A 16,731-nucleotide genomic window follows, 5' to 3' on the forward strand; every position below is an offset into this window, starting at 1 on the left:
CAAACTATCTGTGTCACTGCAATTCATTAAATTGTTGGTTTGACACAAATAAACTTACACTAAATTTAAGTAAAACAAAATATATTATATTTGGAAACCGTCCGACTAACAGACAAAATTCTTACAATAAATAATATAGAAATAGAAAGAGTAAATGAAGTAAAATTTCTTGGAGTGCTTATAGATAATAAATTAAGTTGGAAACCACATATAATGTATATCAAATCAAAAATTTCAAAATCACTAGCAGTATTATATAAAGTAAAATACCTTATAAAGCAGTCATCATTATATTCCTTGTACTGCTCCTTCATACTCCCATACATTATGTACTGTGTGGAGGTGTGGGGCAATACATACAAAACAAACAGATCCAATCTTCATTCTTCAAAAAAAACCAATACGACTTGCAAATAATGCTGATTATAGAGAACCATCTAACCCTCTCTTTATTAAACTGAACTCACTGAAATACAACGACCTAGTCGATTTTAAAACCATCAAACTCATGTACAAAATAAAAAATAATCAATTGCCAAACAGTATCCAGAGGTTGTTTGAGTGGAGGGAAAGTACCTATTATTTAAGAGGAACACTTATGTTTAAAAGAGATTTGGTGAGAACAAACTTAAAGTTACATTGTATAACAGTTAAAGGTGTGGAATTATGGAACACCAGCAGTGAAGAACTAAAGAACTGTAGTACCTTACCTAAGTTTAAAAAAATGTATAAGGACAAAATATTGACGGGATACCGTAACATGCTGTGAAGTTGTTTAAGTTGCTTTTGTATTTATCTAAAGAATATATATATATATATATATATATATATAAAATATATATATATATTTTTTCTCTTTAATATATTTGACTATGGTCGAATTTTTTGACAGAATCAAACAGAAACATGTCGTTACATGGGGTAGAGTCAGATAAGCTTAAGGCTTCCTTCTACTCCATTTTGAACAAATATGATTTTACGATAAAGGGAAAATTATAATGCAATATCTTTTTTTTTTCTTTCTTTTTATGTTCTATTGTACTATGGAGTTATCATTCTCTGTATTTTTACTTTTTTCTTGTATTTCTTTAATGTTCGAAATAAAAAATAAAAAAAATAAAAAATCCATCGATCGTCCTTTATGGAAACGATGCCACGTATGTGCCGCGCCGCTGACGTCTAAATATCCTGAATATTCCACAGACCCATATAACGATATATAAAGTATATATCAAATAACTATCATATAAACAACAATATTATCAAACCATCTGTGTCACTCCAAATCATTAAATCCATCAATCAAATTCCTCGTCCTTTGTCAACAACGCCGCGCGTGCGCCGCTGATGTCAGCCTTGTCATTATTCCACAGATTATTATATAACAATATTGTTTAGCGTTTACAAAGTACCAGGAAAGACGTGGGTTTGGTAAACGGCTCTTTATTTAACAAAAAAGAGTTCAACGAGCCAACAACTACTGAACTGTAACGATAAAAACATATACAAGTTGCTACAAGAAATAAAATATATCAAATAACTATAACAGAAATAGTTCACCGCCACACGGCCCCAAGCGCCGGCATCGACTTCCAGGCGTGTCTAAATCTAAACAGGTCTTCATGTCTAGTGTATCATCAAATTGAAAGAGGAAAATATACTAGGTAAACTGTTTGTGTGCTGTTTTGATCTTTGTTGTGGTGACCCCAAATGTCAGTGACAAAAGCCAAAAGAAAGAGGCAAATTTTTCATCTTATGTACAATTTTTAATTTGTTTCTCTTGACTCCAGTCGAGCAACCTGTGCTTGCTGATATTCACAATCCCTGCTTACTTTGCTGCCCTACCCCTTACAAGAAGAAAAAGTTATTTTAGTCTGAGCAACCTGCTCCCTACTGAAAATAGGGTTTCCAGCTAAGGTTTCCAACTAGGACTAGGGTTTCCAACTAGGGCTAGAGTTAGGGTCAGGGCTAGTTTGGACTAGGTATATAAAAAGTCTGCCCCACCTGAGGACCGAACTCTTGACCTTCAGATTGTGAGACTGACATGCTAGCACCTGCACTATGAGGCTGTGCATTTGCGGTGTTAGAACTCTTTTTTACTGTAAAATTGATCCAACCACCGGCCATTTCAATCAAACTGAACTTCACAGAAAGAAAAAGTGACATTAAGTCTGAGCATTCTGAAACTAGGGTTTCCAACTCAGGTTAGGGAGGCCAACTAAGGTTTCCAACTGGGGTTTCCAACTGGGGTTTCCAACTGGGGTTTCCAACGAGCATGAGGGTTTCCAACGAGCATGAGGGTTTCCAACTAGGGCTCGAGTTAGGACTATATAAAAGTGTGCCCCGTGTGAGGGTCGAACTCACGACCTTCAGATTATGAGACTGACACGCTACCACCTGCGCCAACGAGGCTATTTATTTGCATTTTGTGCAATTGTTTTTTACTGTAAAATTGATTCAACCACCGCCCATTTTGATCAAACTTAACTAGGCTAGGATTTCCAACTAGGACTAGGGTTTCCAGGAAGGGCTAGAGTTAGGGTTGGACTATATATAAAACATGCGCCGTGTGAGGATCGAACCCTCGACTTTCAGATTATGACACTGACACGCTACCGCCTGCGCCAACGAGACTTTGTGGTACCTGTCTTAAAATTCGATTTTACTGTAAAAAAGATTCAACCACCGGCCATTTCCATCAAACTGCACTTCATCGAAAGAAAAAGTTACTTTTGTCTGAGCATTCTCAAACTTGGGTTTCCAACTAAGGTTTCCAACTGGGGCTAGGGTTTCCAACAAGGGCTCGAGTTAGGACTAAATATAACAGAGCCCCGTGTGAGGGTTGAACTCACGACCTTCAGTTTACTAGACTGACGCGCTACCGCCTGCGCTAACGAGGCCGTGAACAGCTGGTTTTACAAAGCTATTTTACTGTAAAATTGATTCAACCACCGGCCATTTCAAACTCACCTTCACAGACAGAAAACTTTATTCTATTCTGAGCAACCTACTATCTTCTGAAATTGACAATGATTTTACTGTGGACTATGGAAAACAGCGCCCCGTGTGAGGGTCGAGCTCACAACTTTCAGATTTTGAGACTGATGCACGACCACTTGCACTAACAAGGTAATATGTCAATTGCATTACAATTCCCTTTTACTGTAAATTGATTAATCCACAGGCCATTTATGTCTGTAACAATTGTGAACTTCACTTGCCACAAAAGGCTGCAGTCATCAGAAGTTGTTGCCATGTTTCACTTGGTACAGTCTTCCATATGGCTATGTGGCCTAATGGATAAGACGTCTGACTTCGGATCAGAAGCTTGAGGGAGGAGAAGACGACAGCCTCCACGTGGCCTCCTCTGCAAGTAGCAAGAAATGGTGCAAGACCAACTTGTGAAACAAATGTCGTCAACCAAACGTCGAGCTCGTCGAGCTCGAGCTGGCAGGCTTAGGACCGGCGGACGGGCAGTCATCCCGACCGTCGAAAACCGAGGCCTGTCAGTGCTTCAACTCAATGTTGAGGGCCTAACAACCGCCAAACTCGAAGTCCTGCGTCACCTGGCTGATTCCAACGAGGCAGCGGTTCTGCTCCTGCAGGAGACACACTGCACATCCGACAACATCCTCAAGATTCCTGGGTTCCATCTTGCTGGGTCCATCTACAGCAGGGGTGTCCAAACTTTTTGCAAGGTCCGGGGTGGGGGGGGGGGGGTGCTAATGGGACGTCAAACGCTGCGCGTTCGCTTCTCTTCTGGGGGGGGGGGCTAATGGGACGTCAAACGCTTTGTGTGGCGGGCTCCATCTAGTGTGGAAACTGAGAAGTGCAACAGAGTTCAGCTCAAGCTTCTTGTGCGGGCCATATTCTATTATGTTTTCAGAATTTGCTGCGGGCCAATAAAAACTGGACCGCGGGCCGCAGTTGGCCCGCGGGCCGTAGTTTGGACACCGCTGATCTACAGCAAGCAACACGGTGTGGCAACGTTTGTCAGGACTGAATTAAGCTGGTCAGCCAGCAGCCAATCCCCACCAGGCTCTAACATCGAGTGGCTGGTTACAAAAATCCAGGAAACATCAGTCAATGTATACAAACCCCCACCATCGGAGCTGTCCGTGACATCACTCCCATCAATAACTGCACCTGCCATCTATGTAGGTGACTTCAACTGTCAGCACACAGACTGGGGTTACAACCACACAACACCTAATGGAGTGGCGCTGAGTGAATGGGCCTCCAACACTGATGCTCTGCTGCTGTACGACCCCAAGGAGCCTCCAACGTTCTTCTCTGCACGCTGGAACACCTCCACCAACCCGGACCTGGCCTTCGCCATCTGCCACTGTAATGACCCGAAACTGGAGAGACGCATCCTGGATAGGTTTCCCCGATCACATCACCGGCCATCCATCATTAAAGTCCCAGCACTGGTGGAACCGGTACCAGGGAAACCCGTCAAGCGATGGAACTTCCGAAAGGCCAACTGGGAGTCGTATGCTGAGGAGACTGAAAGAAGGTCAGCTGGCCTGCCAGACCCAGACACAGCCGATCTGGATGCGGCCTATGCAGCCTACTGCCAGGTCCTCCTGGGTGCGGCAAAGAAGACCATCCCACGGGGCTATAACAGGAACTACATCCCAGGTTGGGACAAGGAATGCAGCCGCCTTCTGTGTGATCACCAGAGGGCTAGCTCCAGAGAAGAGGTGGACATGACTGCAGCAGCACTGCTCCAGAAGCTGGATATCACCCGTAGGGCTAGATGGACAGAAGTCGTCGAATCAATCGACTTCACCCATTCTAGTCGCAAGGCGTGGCAGACCATCAACCAGCTCACAGGCAGAAATACAACACCCCACAGCTGCCCAGTCACAGCAAATGCCATTGCATCCCATCTCCTGAAGAACGGCCGCTTCCCGGATGCTGACTGTTAGAAAAATGTATATATATGTTATCATGCGTTCTCTAATCAATGCTTTACCGCAGTATTACTGCAATATATGCTTGCTGTTTGGCCTTGCTGTTTTTATGATGTACCACAGAAGAGAAAAGTTACGGCTGGGTCAGGAGAGAGGTTACAGCTGGGTCAGGCAGGACCAGCTGACAACTCAGCAAAAAGAAGACATCTACCGAGACAGTTCCTTTCTAACAAAGACCACTTTGTTAAACAACATGCCTCATTGCTGTCTTGCACCTCAGATGAACCTACAAGTGACCATCATTGTCAGGGTTTTCCAAACTATCTTAATCGTAGGATTATGTCGGAATGTATGTATCCAGTAATGAATAACCTAGCTTGTCCCATTCTACACAATGTCGTAAAGCATCCCTTGCTATGTTTTGACTAGAGGTCAAAGGTTTTCTTCTCTATCCAGGCCACTCAAATTCCTCTTTCCACATGTTCTTATCAGTATGTAAACACCTAGTGATTTCTTCCTTACGAGGCAAAGCCCACACGCGTTCCCCCTCCCCTTTTAGGGGCTTTTGCCTCACAAATGTGGGTAGGGCAAATCCAAATAAAAAGAGCGGGAGTGTACACAGATATTTAGTGTAGTGAGATTGTTGTGAAGCTATCTGTACTGCACTCCTCGCGAGAAAACACTTAATATTCTGTCTCACTTGTGGTTTGTTTGCTGTTGCTCTTCTCTTGAAATTTGTTCGGTCAGCGAAAAAACCTAACAGAAATTGGGGGCTCGTTCCGGGATCTCGACACACCTGGCGGTTCCAGCGGACTCTTCGACGCAGGCGAAAATCCTCGGCCGAGGTAAACAAAAGCCCTTTGACGGGACTGTCTCGATCAGTCCGGCTGGACACCGGGAGGGTTGACGAGATCTTCCGAGGAGGAGAATCAGCAGACCGTGAGTAGGAATATTAATTCTACTAAAAAGGAATGAATGAGCAGTGACAAGAGGTCACCTAAATGAATGAGCTGTGACAAGAGGTCACTTAAAACGAGCAGTGACAAGAAGTCACTTAAAGACCTTGAGAATTCTAGACCCTATCAAGTGCAATTAGAAACAGTTAAATTCCGCAGGGGCGGTGTGGAGCCCCCTAACTTTTACGTTAGTTAAATTCCGCAGCGGGAGTGCGGACTCCTCTGTTATTAAAAATCGCGCGTGGTATGCTTGTGTACAGTTTGACTGAGAGTGATCTCATTTGAGCGCTCCTCTATATAAACACACAGGATTGTAAACAGTGGCTTTGTGTGGGGGCAGAGGCAAGAACTCTCCGCTCCCTTCGGGGAGGTGAAAGGAGACTTACCACACATCGAATATTTAACCACTGTCCTGTGAATAAAGTTGGTTTTAGGACACTGTAGGTGCCATTCAAACTACCAACTCCAAAATTTAGAAAAATAAACCATGGGAAACTTAAATAGTAAGCGAAAGTCCCTACCCCGACATGAATTAAAATGCAAGGATTGGAAATTAATGGAATGGGTCGACCCAGAAAATGTAAAATATCTTGACAAATGGATAACCGATTACAACTTTGATGGTCGGCTGAGCTCAAAATCATTAAACGACCTCAAGCAATCAATTAAAGCCAAGTGTGGCGCGAATAAAAACAATAAAGACGGGTATCATTTAATAGTACAATGGGAATTGGAAGCTGAGAAAAGAAAATGTGGACAAATGAAAGAAAAATTGAAGAATAAGGGAAGTGAAGAAAAATCCAAAGAGAGCTTGTTGTTGCATAGGCAGGAAGATGATGAAACGACATCAGCGCGGCCTCGCTTGAGGGCCGTGGCTGAGGGTGTGATAAATGAAGATGAGAAGGATGATCAAATTACGAAGAAAGATGTTGTGGGACGCCAAAGCGAACCATCCTTTCCGGCTTTGTACCCCAAATTGCCAAGCGCAGATGATCCTCCAAAGTATAGTGATTCTGCTCATGCCATGGTGACGCGGAGCCGCGTGAAGTCAGAAGCTTCCTCTCCCTCGGCTCCCGCGGCAAGCTGCGGCCCGAGCTATATGGGAGCGGAAGTAGCTGACGCCTACCCAATGATTCAAGTAGCAAATCCTCATGATGACGGGGGACCCACAATTTTAGTATACAGAACATGGACACAAGCTGATGTAAAATCAGCTACAGAGGGAATAGCATTGCCTTCTGAAGACGTTGAACAATACTGCACCGACATAATACAACTCATTGCTTCCTATAATTTGAGAGGTGATGAGGTGCAGCAGGTTTTTATGGCAACCTTGACCAAAGATTGGGCCAGTGTCAAGGGCGGGTGGAATCCTTTTGATGACCAAGGCCGACCATTAGAATATAATGGGATGCCATTGAGTATTCAAATTGACCAACTATTTGGTAGGATCAAAATAAAATTTCAACGTAGAGCAAATTATACAGATATTGGCCGAACCAAACAAAAAGAGGATGAGTTGTTTGAAGATTATAGACACAGATTGGAGAAGGTGTTCAAAGCCAATAGTGGTTTGGAGCCTGGAACTGATGTCTATAACCAACAGCTCAAAAATGCTCTACATGCAAATACACGGCCAGCAATCCAGAGCTGGGTTGCTAAACACATGATTACTTTCCCAACCTCTACATTGCCACAATTTATTGATCATGCTATACACGCTGAAAAAGTTGTCAATTTAAAAAAGGGAAAAGAAAAAGGGAAAGTTGCCACCATCTTTTTTGCAAATGGTGATTCGTCTGACATGTTTTATCAGAACAGAACCTTCGAACCACGCCAGAGAAGGCGCGGTTTTGAGAATTTCCGTGGCAGAGGCAGAGGAGGGTATAATCGTGGTGCTCTCGATTATGACCCATACGGCCAGCCCGCCCAGGGTCAGTCAAAGCGATATGGCTCCCGACTTCCTATTTGTTGGTCTTGTGGCAAAGAGGGCCACATAGCAAAAGACTGTCCGAATCCCCATAAGGGTCAGGCTAATCCTCCCTTATGACTAACCGATGGTCAACAAAAAATTGATAAGACTGTCCTGACGACAGCTCCCCCTGCTGATGTAGATTTGAACATTCAGGACTTGTTGATGAACAATGTAGAGAAACCTGTGGTAACTTTAATGGTAAATGGGACTCCCATAACGTTTTTGTGTGACTCAGGCGCGTGTGTGACCACGTGTCGCGACATACCTGCGGATGTGCGGGAAGGAGGAAAGACTTTCTGGGTGAGAGCAGCGAATGGTTCGACAACCCCAGTACCCCAGTCTCGTCCAGTCTGGATACGGGACCCAGAAGGGGGAAGTTGTTGCATTCCCATTTTGCTGATGCCAAATTGCCCTGTTAATTTACTAGGAAGAGATGCTCTCACTGCACTTGGTCTTTCCCTTGTGCCCCTTAATGACAAAATCGTTGTCAAAAGGCGACACCAATTACAGATTTTTGGCCAGTTTCATTGCTATTATTTCTATTCATTGGATTTGACTGATGCAGAAGTTGTGCAGTGTGGAACCCCTCTTCTAGCCCAAGCACGCACCCTTTTGCGGTGCCCTGAACAGGCAATGGACCCAACCAACCTGCACGTAACCATGTGGCATAAAGACACGCCTGGTCCTGATCACAACTACGAAAACAGGCTTGAGGCTGTTACGCCTGCCTCCTTGAAGCCATCTTTCCTCCTGCATGATGGTGAAAGCCGTGCCTGTGTAGTCATAGGGCCGGCTCCCTCTGAGATACAGAAATTGCACATGTCTCCCACTCCGCTCCACATCTCATTGTTTCGGCCTTTCACGGCCACATGGCAAAGTTTGGGATTTATGGCCAGAGATGCATTGGCAGCTTCTGATTGGACTCAAGTTGGACCTGACTCCTTTTATAGTCCTTCTACCAAGTTTTTTAAACAAAACATGAACCAGGTCCTGTCATTTATTAGTGGAGTTCACGTTGACTCCTGTTCTGAGAAAGCATCCTCCTTTTGACATTTTGTGCTGTCGTCAGATGACGAGCAAATCCTCGCTGTGATTCCGAGTGAACTTTGGTCGACTGGTCCTTCTGACGTGGGTTTGGTGAAAGGAGCACTTCCTGTTGTTATTAGACCTAAAACTGAATACCGCCCTTGTGTGAGGCAGTACCCATTGAAACCCGATGCCTTGCAGGGTATTGCACCTGTAATTTCAGATTTATTAAGGGCAGGTGTCATCATTCCTTGCCCTGATTCTCCTTGCAATACTCCAATTTTCCCTGTAAAAAAGGCACTACCTTCTGTCGGGTGGAGATTGGTGCAAGATTTGCAAGCAGTGAACAATGCTGTCGTTCAAAGAGCACCTTGTGTCCCTGACCCGCATACCTTGTTGAATTCGTTAACACCTGATGCGAAGATGTTTTCAGTAATTGACATTAGCAATGCCTTTTTCTCTGTCCCTATTGCAGAGGAAAGTCAGTTTTGGTTTGCTTTCACATATGCTGGTTTGAGGTACACCTTTACCCGGTTGCCCCAGGGGTACTGTGAAAGCCCAACAATTTACTCACAGGTGATGGCAGCCAGCATGGCAAAATTTGTCCCACCAATGGGGAGTCAGATTTTGCTCTATGTTGATGACATTTTGGTAGCGTCCCCTGATTCTGCCTCTTGTCAGACAGACACACTTGCGGTGCTGCATCACTTGGCGAAAGAAGGCCACAAAGTCAGCAAAAATAAACTCCAGTTGTGGTCCACTGAAATTAAATATTTAGGCCACAATCTTAGTTCCCAAGGTCGGACTATAGTTGAAAGTAGAAAGACCTCTATTTTGCAAGCTCCTAAACCGCTCACAAAGAAACAAATGATGTCTTTTCTGGGGCTCACAGGTTATTGTAGGAGCTGGATACCTGACTATGCACAAATTGTTGCTCCTCTGTCCAAATTGATGTATGAAGAGAACATCTCAATGTCCACTCGATTAAAATGGACTCCCGAAGCTGAGGATGCTTTTGTGCTAATCAAGCAGGCTCTGGTCTCCAGCTCCACTCTGGCCCTACCTAACTATGATAAAGCGTTTGTCCAAACTGTTGATTGCAAAGGTCATTATATGACCTCTGTTTTGCTACAATCGCATGGCTCAAAGTTTCGACCTATTGCCTTTTATTCTTCTAAATTGGATAGTGTTGCTTGTGCTCTCCCGCCGTGCGTGAGGGCCGTGGTGGCGGCCTCCATGGCTGTGGAAAGCAGTGCTAGTGTTGTGCTATTTCATCCTTTGACGCTGAAGGTTCCCCATGCGGTCTCGGCTCTTTTGCTGCAAACAAATATGACCTTTTTGTCGCCTGCACGTCATCTGTCATGCATGGCTACGTTGCTTTCTCAGCCGCATTTGACCGTTGAAAGGTGCACGACACTCAATCCTGCTACTCTTATTCCCCTTCCTGACGATGGCGAATTCCATGATTGTGTCGATGCTGCTCAACAAGTTGCGAAGGCTCGACCCGATCTGGAAGATACACCTTTACCTAACAGTCATGTGGTTTTCGTTGATGGGTCGTCGAAGAAAAGTGAACTTGGCGTGACCCTCTCTGGGTATGCCATTGTCTCAGCTACTGAGGTTTTAAAAGCTGTTAGACTGCCATCCCATATGTCGGCACAGGCCGCTGAACTCATTGCTCTCACTGAGGCTTGCAAAATGTTTGCTAACAAATCTGTCACTATTTGGACTGACAGCCAGTATGCTTTTGCTACGGTGCACGTTTTTGCTCAGCAATGGAGCAACCGTGGCATGATAACTTCTACGGGCAAGCCCGTCACCCATTCTACGTTGCTGCCTCAACTTTTGGACGCTGTCCAATTGCCCACTAGGGTGGCAGTCTGCAAATGTGCTGCTCACACTACCAGGACTGATCCTGTTTCGCTTGGTAATGCTTTTGCTGATAAATCTGCCAAGGCTGCCGCAGAGGGCCTGCTCCATGTCCTCTCGTCTTCCACTGATTATGGTTCGATGTCGCACATCTCTTCTGACGTGCTGCTTGACATGCAGGCTCAGAGCCCCTCTCAGGAAAGGCTCTCTTGGGAGAGGCGAGGGGCAATAAAAAACAATGATGGCCTTTTTGTGTGACCTCTGGGCAAGCCTGTTTTGCCTCGGAACTTGTTTAAGTGGGCTGCTATTTCGAGTCATGGGGTCACCCATGTCTCGACGGGGGGTATGGTAAAACAAGTTGAAGCTATTTATACAGCATACGGATTTGCGGGTTTTTCACAGCAATTTTGTAGAGCATGTTTGATCTGTGCTAAACATAATCCACAAGGTAACTTAAGACCTCGGAGAGGGAAGTTCCCGACTCCATTATATCCGTTTCAGACAATACATATGGATTATATCCAATTAAATAAAAGCGAAGGAAAAGAATATTGTCTGGTCATAATAGATGCGTTTTCTAAATGGGTAGAAATTTTTCCTACCAAACATGCTGATGCACTCACAGTGGCAAAAGCCTTATGCAAAGATATCATTCCAAGATATGGTATTCCAGAAACCATTTATAGTGACAATGGTCAACATTTTGTTAATCAGGTAGTACAAAACATTGGGAAAATGTTCCACATAAATATAAAAAATCATTGCTCGTACAGACCGCAGTCTGCAGGTCTGGTTGAGAGATTTAACGGGACTATAAAAAATAGGCTAAAGAAATGTATGGAAGAAACCAAACGGCCATGGACTCAGTGTTTAGACTTGGTCAAAATGTACATTAATATAACAAGTACAACGGGGCTAACTCCCTACGAAATCGTTTTTGGAAGACCTTATAGGCTTCCTCAGTTTAAAAACACATGGGACATCCCTGAAGAAGCCACATTAGCTGACTACATGAGGGAAATGCTAGAACGTCAAAAGAACCAGACCAGTAACACTGATGATAAACCCATCTCTCCGCAGGAAGACCCCAAAGTGGTACCGGGAGACTGGGTCTTGATCAAGAGTATCAAGAAGAAGAATTGGCATTCACCCAAGTGGGAAGGTCCCTTTTTGGTATTGCTCACAACGCCAAATGCTTTAAAAATAGCTGAACGCAACACGTGGATTCATTTATCTCATTGTAAAAAGGTGATCTCCACAGACCCAACCTAAGTACGGAAGGTGAGCAAAGTCTGGTAATAGTGCCTGATCCTGGTGCCAAGATCCAGGGTTGACACGAAAGCTAGCAGAAGACTTCCAAGCCACCGACCTGAAGCTCAGAGCGTTGACTCTGGGGAGATCTAAAAATAAAGGTTAAGATTAAAAGTGAGAATAAGGATGTTACTGTATAAATGCTTTGAGAAGGTGCGGGCCTGCGCCTTCTGGATGACTGTTCTCACGTGTGTTGCTGTAGTAGCATGGGTTGTGTGCTATGAGCCTCTAGCCTCTTTTCATCAGAAACACAATAACCTGGCTGGCACTCATACTAACCAATATAGTTCATGGGATGAGACTGCTAGACGTAAGCGTGACACCCGATCCCCTTTTGATCATGTTGTCTGCACACCTCACATTATCCACGCTCCGACTTGCGTACCGTGGCTTTTGTCTTGGACTTATAATAACTCATTAATGTTCACTGTGGCTCCTAATACATCTTCCACTATTACCTTACCTATGAAGAGTTTAAAGGGTTTTCAAAATGGCCACCCCACTACTGGGGACAAATGGCTCGGATATTGGTGGTATTTAACTGGTCACCCAGTTAGCACTGACTGGAGCACCCTTGTCACCACACAAGCGCTAGAATATTGGCCCTCTGGATCCAGTAAAGAGGCTGTGTTTTTTGCTAAGCGAGTAACTTTAAAGAACCAAGGCACAAGCCTCCTTTTGACCTTTGCACTCCCTGATGGCCAAATTCGGCCTCCAAATGCCACTTTGTTTAACACTTCCTGTTGGGGGTTTCAGTTGTGGGCTTGGTCCTCCGGTGTTGATCCTCATTTCCCTGTCGTAATCTGCATTAACAAAACTATGTCGGTGGCTGACCGTCCTGGTATGAATAATTATACTAAAACAGCTGGAGTGAAGATCACGAGTGTGCTCCTCACTGATATAGATAGCTATTTCATGGCCTCCACAGGAATAAGTGGTCAGACTAACAACTGGCTCCTTATGACTGAACAAGCCGCGAAGATGGCTAACACCAGTTGCGTCGTGTGTATGGGACCAAGACCCCTTTTAAAAATTATACCTGCAAACATTGTTCCAAAGTGTGCTGTTGTTTTAATGTTGAACTCATCCATACCACCTACTCATGATTGTTTTATATGGGATAGGATTTATCCTGTTTCTCCCATGACGATAAATAAACCCCTTTTTTCTTCCACTGTAGCTAAGGGTGATTTTACGTGCATCAAGCTGCCTGGTACCGGTGTGAAGCTGGGTGCTCTAGCTGCACCAATGTGTGCTTCCTTGATAAATGTTACTGCCCCTTTTTTGCCCATTGCTCGTAGTGATATTTGGTTTTGGTGTAATAGTAACAAACTTTATGATAGGTTGCCTTTGAATAGCTCTGGAGTTTGCGCTTTGGTGACCCTTTTGCTTCCTGTTCAATTGATACCCATGACTCCTTATGATCTGGGATCTTTTGTTAAGTCTATGGTACCCAAATTCTGGTTAAGAACGAAGCGAAGCGCCGAATGGCAGGGCGCGACAGATCCAACATACATAGATGCCATTGGTGTTCCCAGAGGAGTACCGGATGAGTATAAGCTGGTGAATCAGATAGCAGCTGGTTTTGAATCCGCCCTGTGTTGGTGGTGTACTCTTAACAAAAATGTCGACAGGATCAACTACATCCATTACAACGTGCAGAGGCTTGGAAATTGGACCGAGGCGGGTTTCAAGGCGGTCCACTCCCAACTGGCTGCTACTTCCCTCATGGCTTTCCAGAACCGAATGGCCCTTGACATGCTACTCTCAAAAGAGGGCGGTGTTTGCGCCATGTTCGGTGAGCAATGCTGCACGTTTATTCCAAATAATACTGCCGCTGATGGAAGCCTGTCCCAGGCTCTTGAGGGCCTGAGGACCTTGAATGGGAAAATGAAGGAACACAGTGGAGTGAACACGGAGGTTTGGAACGACTGGCTAAATGTGTTCGGAAAGTACCGTGCCCTGGTTTCCTCGGTCCTAGTCTCCCTTGCCGTTTTTTCTGCTGTTTTGACCTTGTGTGGATGTTGTTGTATTCCGTGTCTCCGGTCTCTAATTAACAGGTTAATTACAACTGCTATCTCTCCAGCAGCTGAGACTTTTCCGTTGCTCCAAGGGGACGACTTTGCGACTGACGAGGGTTGTCGCTCTAGCGATGGCTCCATCTTTGAAGCTCCTGTGGTAAACCTGTCCGATTTGTTTCCCGACTCTGACATTGATTATTAAGGCTCAATCTTCTCCCGAGTGTAAATTTGTTCTTATGAATTGTGATCCTACGGCTGAAAATCTTTTTGAAGTGGCCGCTTTTAGGTGATGAAATGGTCTCTGAGAACTTATGATACACAGGAGGGAATTGTTAGAAAAATGTATATATATGTTATCATGCGTTCTCTAATCAATGCTTTACCGCAGTATTACTGCAATATATGCTTGCTGTTTGGCCTTGCTGTTTTTATGATGTACCACAGAAGAGAAAAGTTACGGCTGGGTCAGGAGAGAGGTTACAGCTGGGTCAGGCAGGACCAGCTGACAACTCAGCAAAAAGAAGACATCTACCGAGACAGTTCCTTTCTAACAAAGACCACTTTGTTAAACAACATGCCTCATTGCTGTCTTGCACCTCAGATGAACCTACAAGTGACCATCATTGTCAGGGTTTTCCAAACTATCTTAATCGTAGGATTATGTCGGAATGTATGTATCCAGTAATAAATAACCTAGCTTGTCCCATTCTACACAATGTCGTAAAGCATCCCTTGCTATGTTTTGACTAGAGGTCAAAGGTTTTCTTCTCTATCCAGGCCACTCAAATTCCTCTTTCCACATGTTCTTATCAGTATGTAAACACCTAGTGATTTCTTCCTTACGAGGCAAAGCCCACACGCGTTCCCCCTCCCCTTTTAGGGGCTTTTGCCTCACAAATGTGGGTAGGGCAAATCCAAATAAAAAGAGCGGGAGTGTACACAGATATTTAGTGTAGTGAGATTGTTGTGAAGCTATCTGTACTGCACTCCTCGCGAGAAAACACTTAATATTCTGTCTCACTTGTGGTTTGTTTGCTGTTGCTCTTCTCTTGAAATTTGTTCGGTCAGCGAAAAAACCTAACACTGACAAAGTTTTTGCCCGACTGATATCGTGTGAGGTGTCTGGCCTCTCGGGAGCGGCCAGTGTCGATTCCAACCTCTCGGGAGAATTCACAGCAGAGGAACTCAGTGAGGCCTTGAGCAAGCTCAAGCCAGGCAAATCCCCTGGCCGTGACAACATCCACCCAGAGTTTGTCATCCACCAGAGCACAACAACATCTGGTTGGCTCTGTGCTTTCTTTACATCATGCTACCGGAGATTAAAGCTCCCAAAGACTTGGCGCTGTCATAGCTCTGCCGAAGCCAAATAAACCTGCAGAAGATCCTAAGTCATACAGACCAATCTCGCTGCTCTGTGTCCCATTTAAGATCTTGGAGAAGATGATCCATAGCCGCATCGAGCCAGTGGTGGACTCACAGCTCCCACGGGAACAAGCTGGTTTCCGTCATGGAAGATCAACAGCAGACCAGGTAACACTACTCTGTCAGGACATCGAGGACAGCTTCCAGGACAGTGAGAAAGCTGGGGTAGTGTACCTGGATCTGACGGCTGCATATGACACCGTGTGGCACCGGGGACTCCACCTGAAGCTGCTGAGGACAATACCAGACCGGCACATGGTGAAGTTCATCATGGAGACAATTTCCAACCGCAGCTTCATCCTCCAGACCAGCAGTGGCCAGTGCAGTAGGCTCAGAAGACTGAGGAACGGGGTACCGCAGGGGTCTGTCCTCTCGCCGATGCTGTTCAATGTTTACATCCACGACCTACCTGATACAGCATCGAGAAAGTATGGCTACGCAGACGACCTTGCCATCATGCTGAGCCGACCAACGTGGAAGGCGATGGAAGAGGGTCTTAATGAAGACATGGGCACACTGGTAGCATACCTTCGGAGGTGGCGTCTACAGCTCAGCGTCGGAAAGACAGTCGCAGCGGCATACCACCTTAGCACCAGAGAAGCCAGGAGGGAACTTGAGGTGCGCGTTGACAACAAATGTCTGGAGGTCCAGCAAGCCCCGAAGTACCTTGGAGTGCGTCTGGATCGGACATTATCCTTCAAACAACACCTGGAAGAAGTCAAGGCCAAGGTGACATCCAGAGCCGCGCTGATCCGCCGCCTCGCTGGAACAACCTGGGGAGCCTCCGCTAAGACGCTGCGAATATCCACTTAAGCCCTGGTCTTCTCTGCAGCAGAATACTGCAGCCCAGTCTGGAGCAGAAGCCCGCATGCGAGAAAGGTCGACGTGGCTATTAATACCTCCCTCCGGATAATAACTGGATGCTTGAAACCTACTCCTGTGTCCCTCTTGCCGGTCCTCGCGGGAATAGCACCGGCCGGCCTCCGACGGGAGGCTGCCACCCTCGCCCTGGCCAGGAAGGCACAAAAATATGACTGGCACATCTTGCACAACACCACAATAACACCAGCACCTCCAAGCAGACTCAAGTCCCGCCACCCTTACAACAAGGCAGCACAAGAGATGCTCAACTCCACCTCTGAGGACATCTCCAGAGATGCATGGTTGGCAGCAGCTTGGAAGCAGGAGTGGGAGTCGGCCGGACCCTCCCGAGTCCACCGCTACATTTGGGA

General features: G+C 45.4%; 2 non-coding genes across 2 annotated transcripts; both read right to left on the reverse strand.

The window, feature by feature from the left end:
* Positions 1-2,339: 2,339 nt before the first annotated feature.
* Positions 2,340-2,412, reverse strand: trnam-cau. Its single transcript has one exon. It is a non-coding gene; the product is annotated as a tRNA-Met (tRNA).
* A 415-nt stretch (positions 2,413-2,827) lies between these two features.
* trnat-agu lies at positions 2,828-2,900 on the reverse strand. Its single transcript has one exon. It is a non-coding gene; the product is annotated as a tRNA-Thr (tRNA).
* Positions 2,901-16,731: the final 13,831 nt, after the last annotated feature.

This window comes from Syngnathus acus, unplaced genomic scaffold (genome assembly GCF_901709675.1).
Source record: "Syngnathus acus unplaced genomic scaffold, fSynAcu1.2, whole genome shotgun sequence".
Classification (NCBI taxonomy): domain Eukaryota; kingdom Metazoa; phylum Chordata; class Actinopteri; order Syngnathiformes; family Syngnathidae; genus Syngnathus; species Syngnathus acus.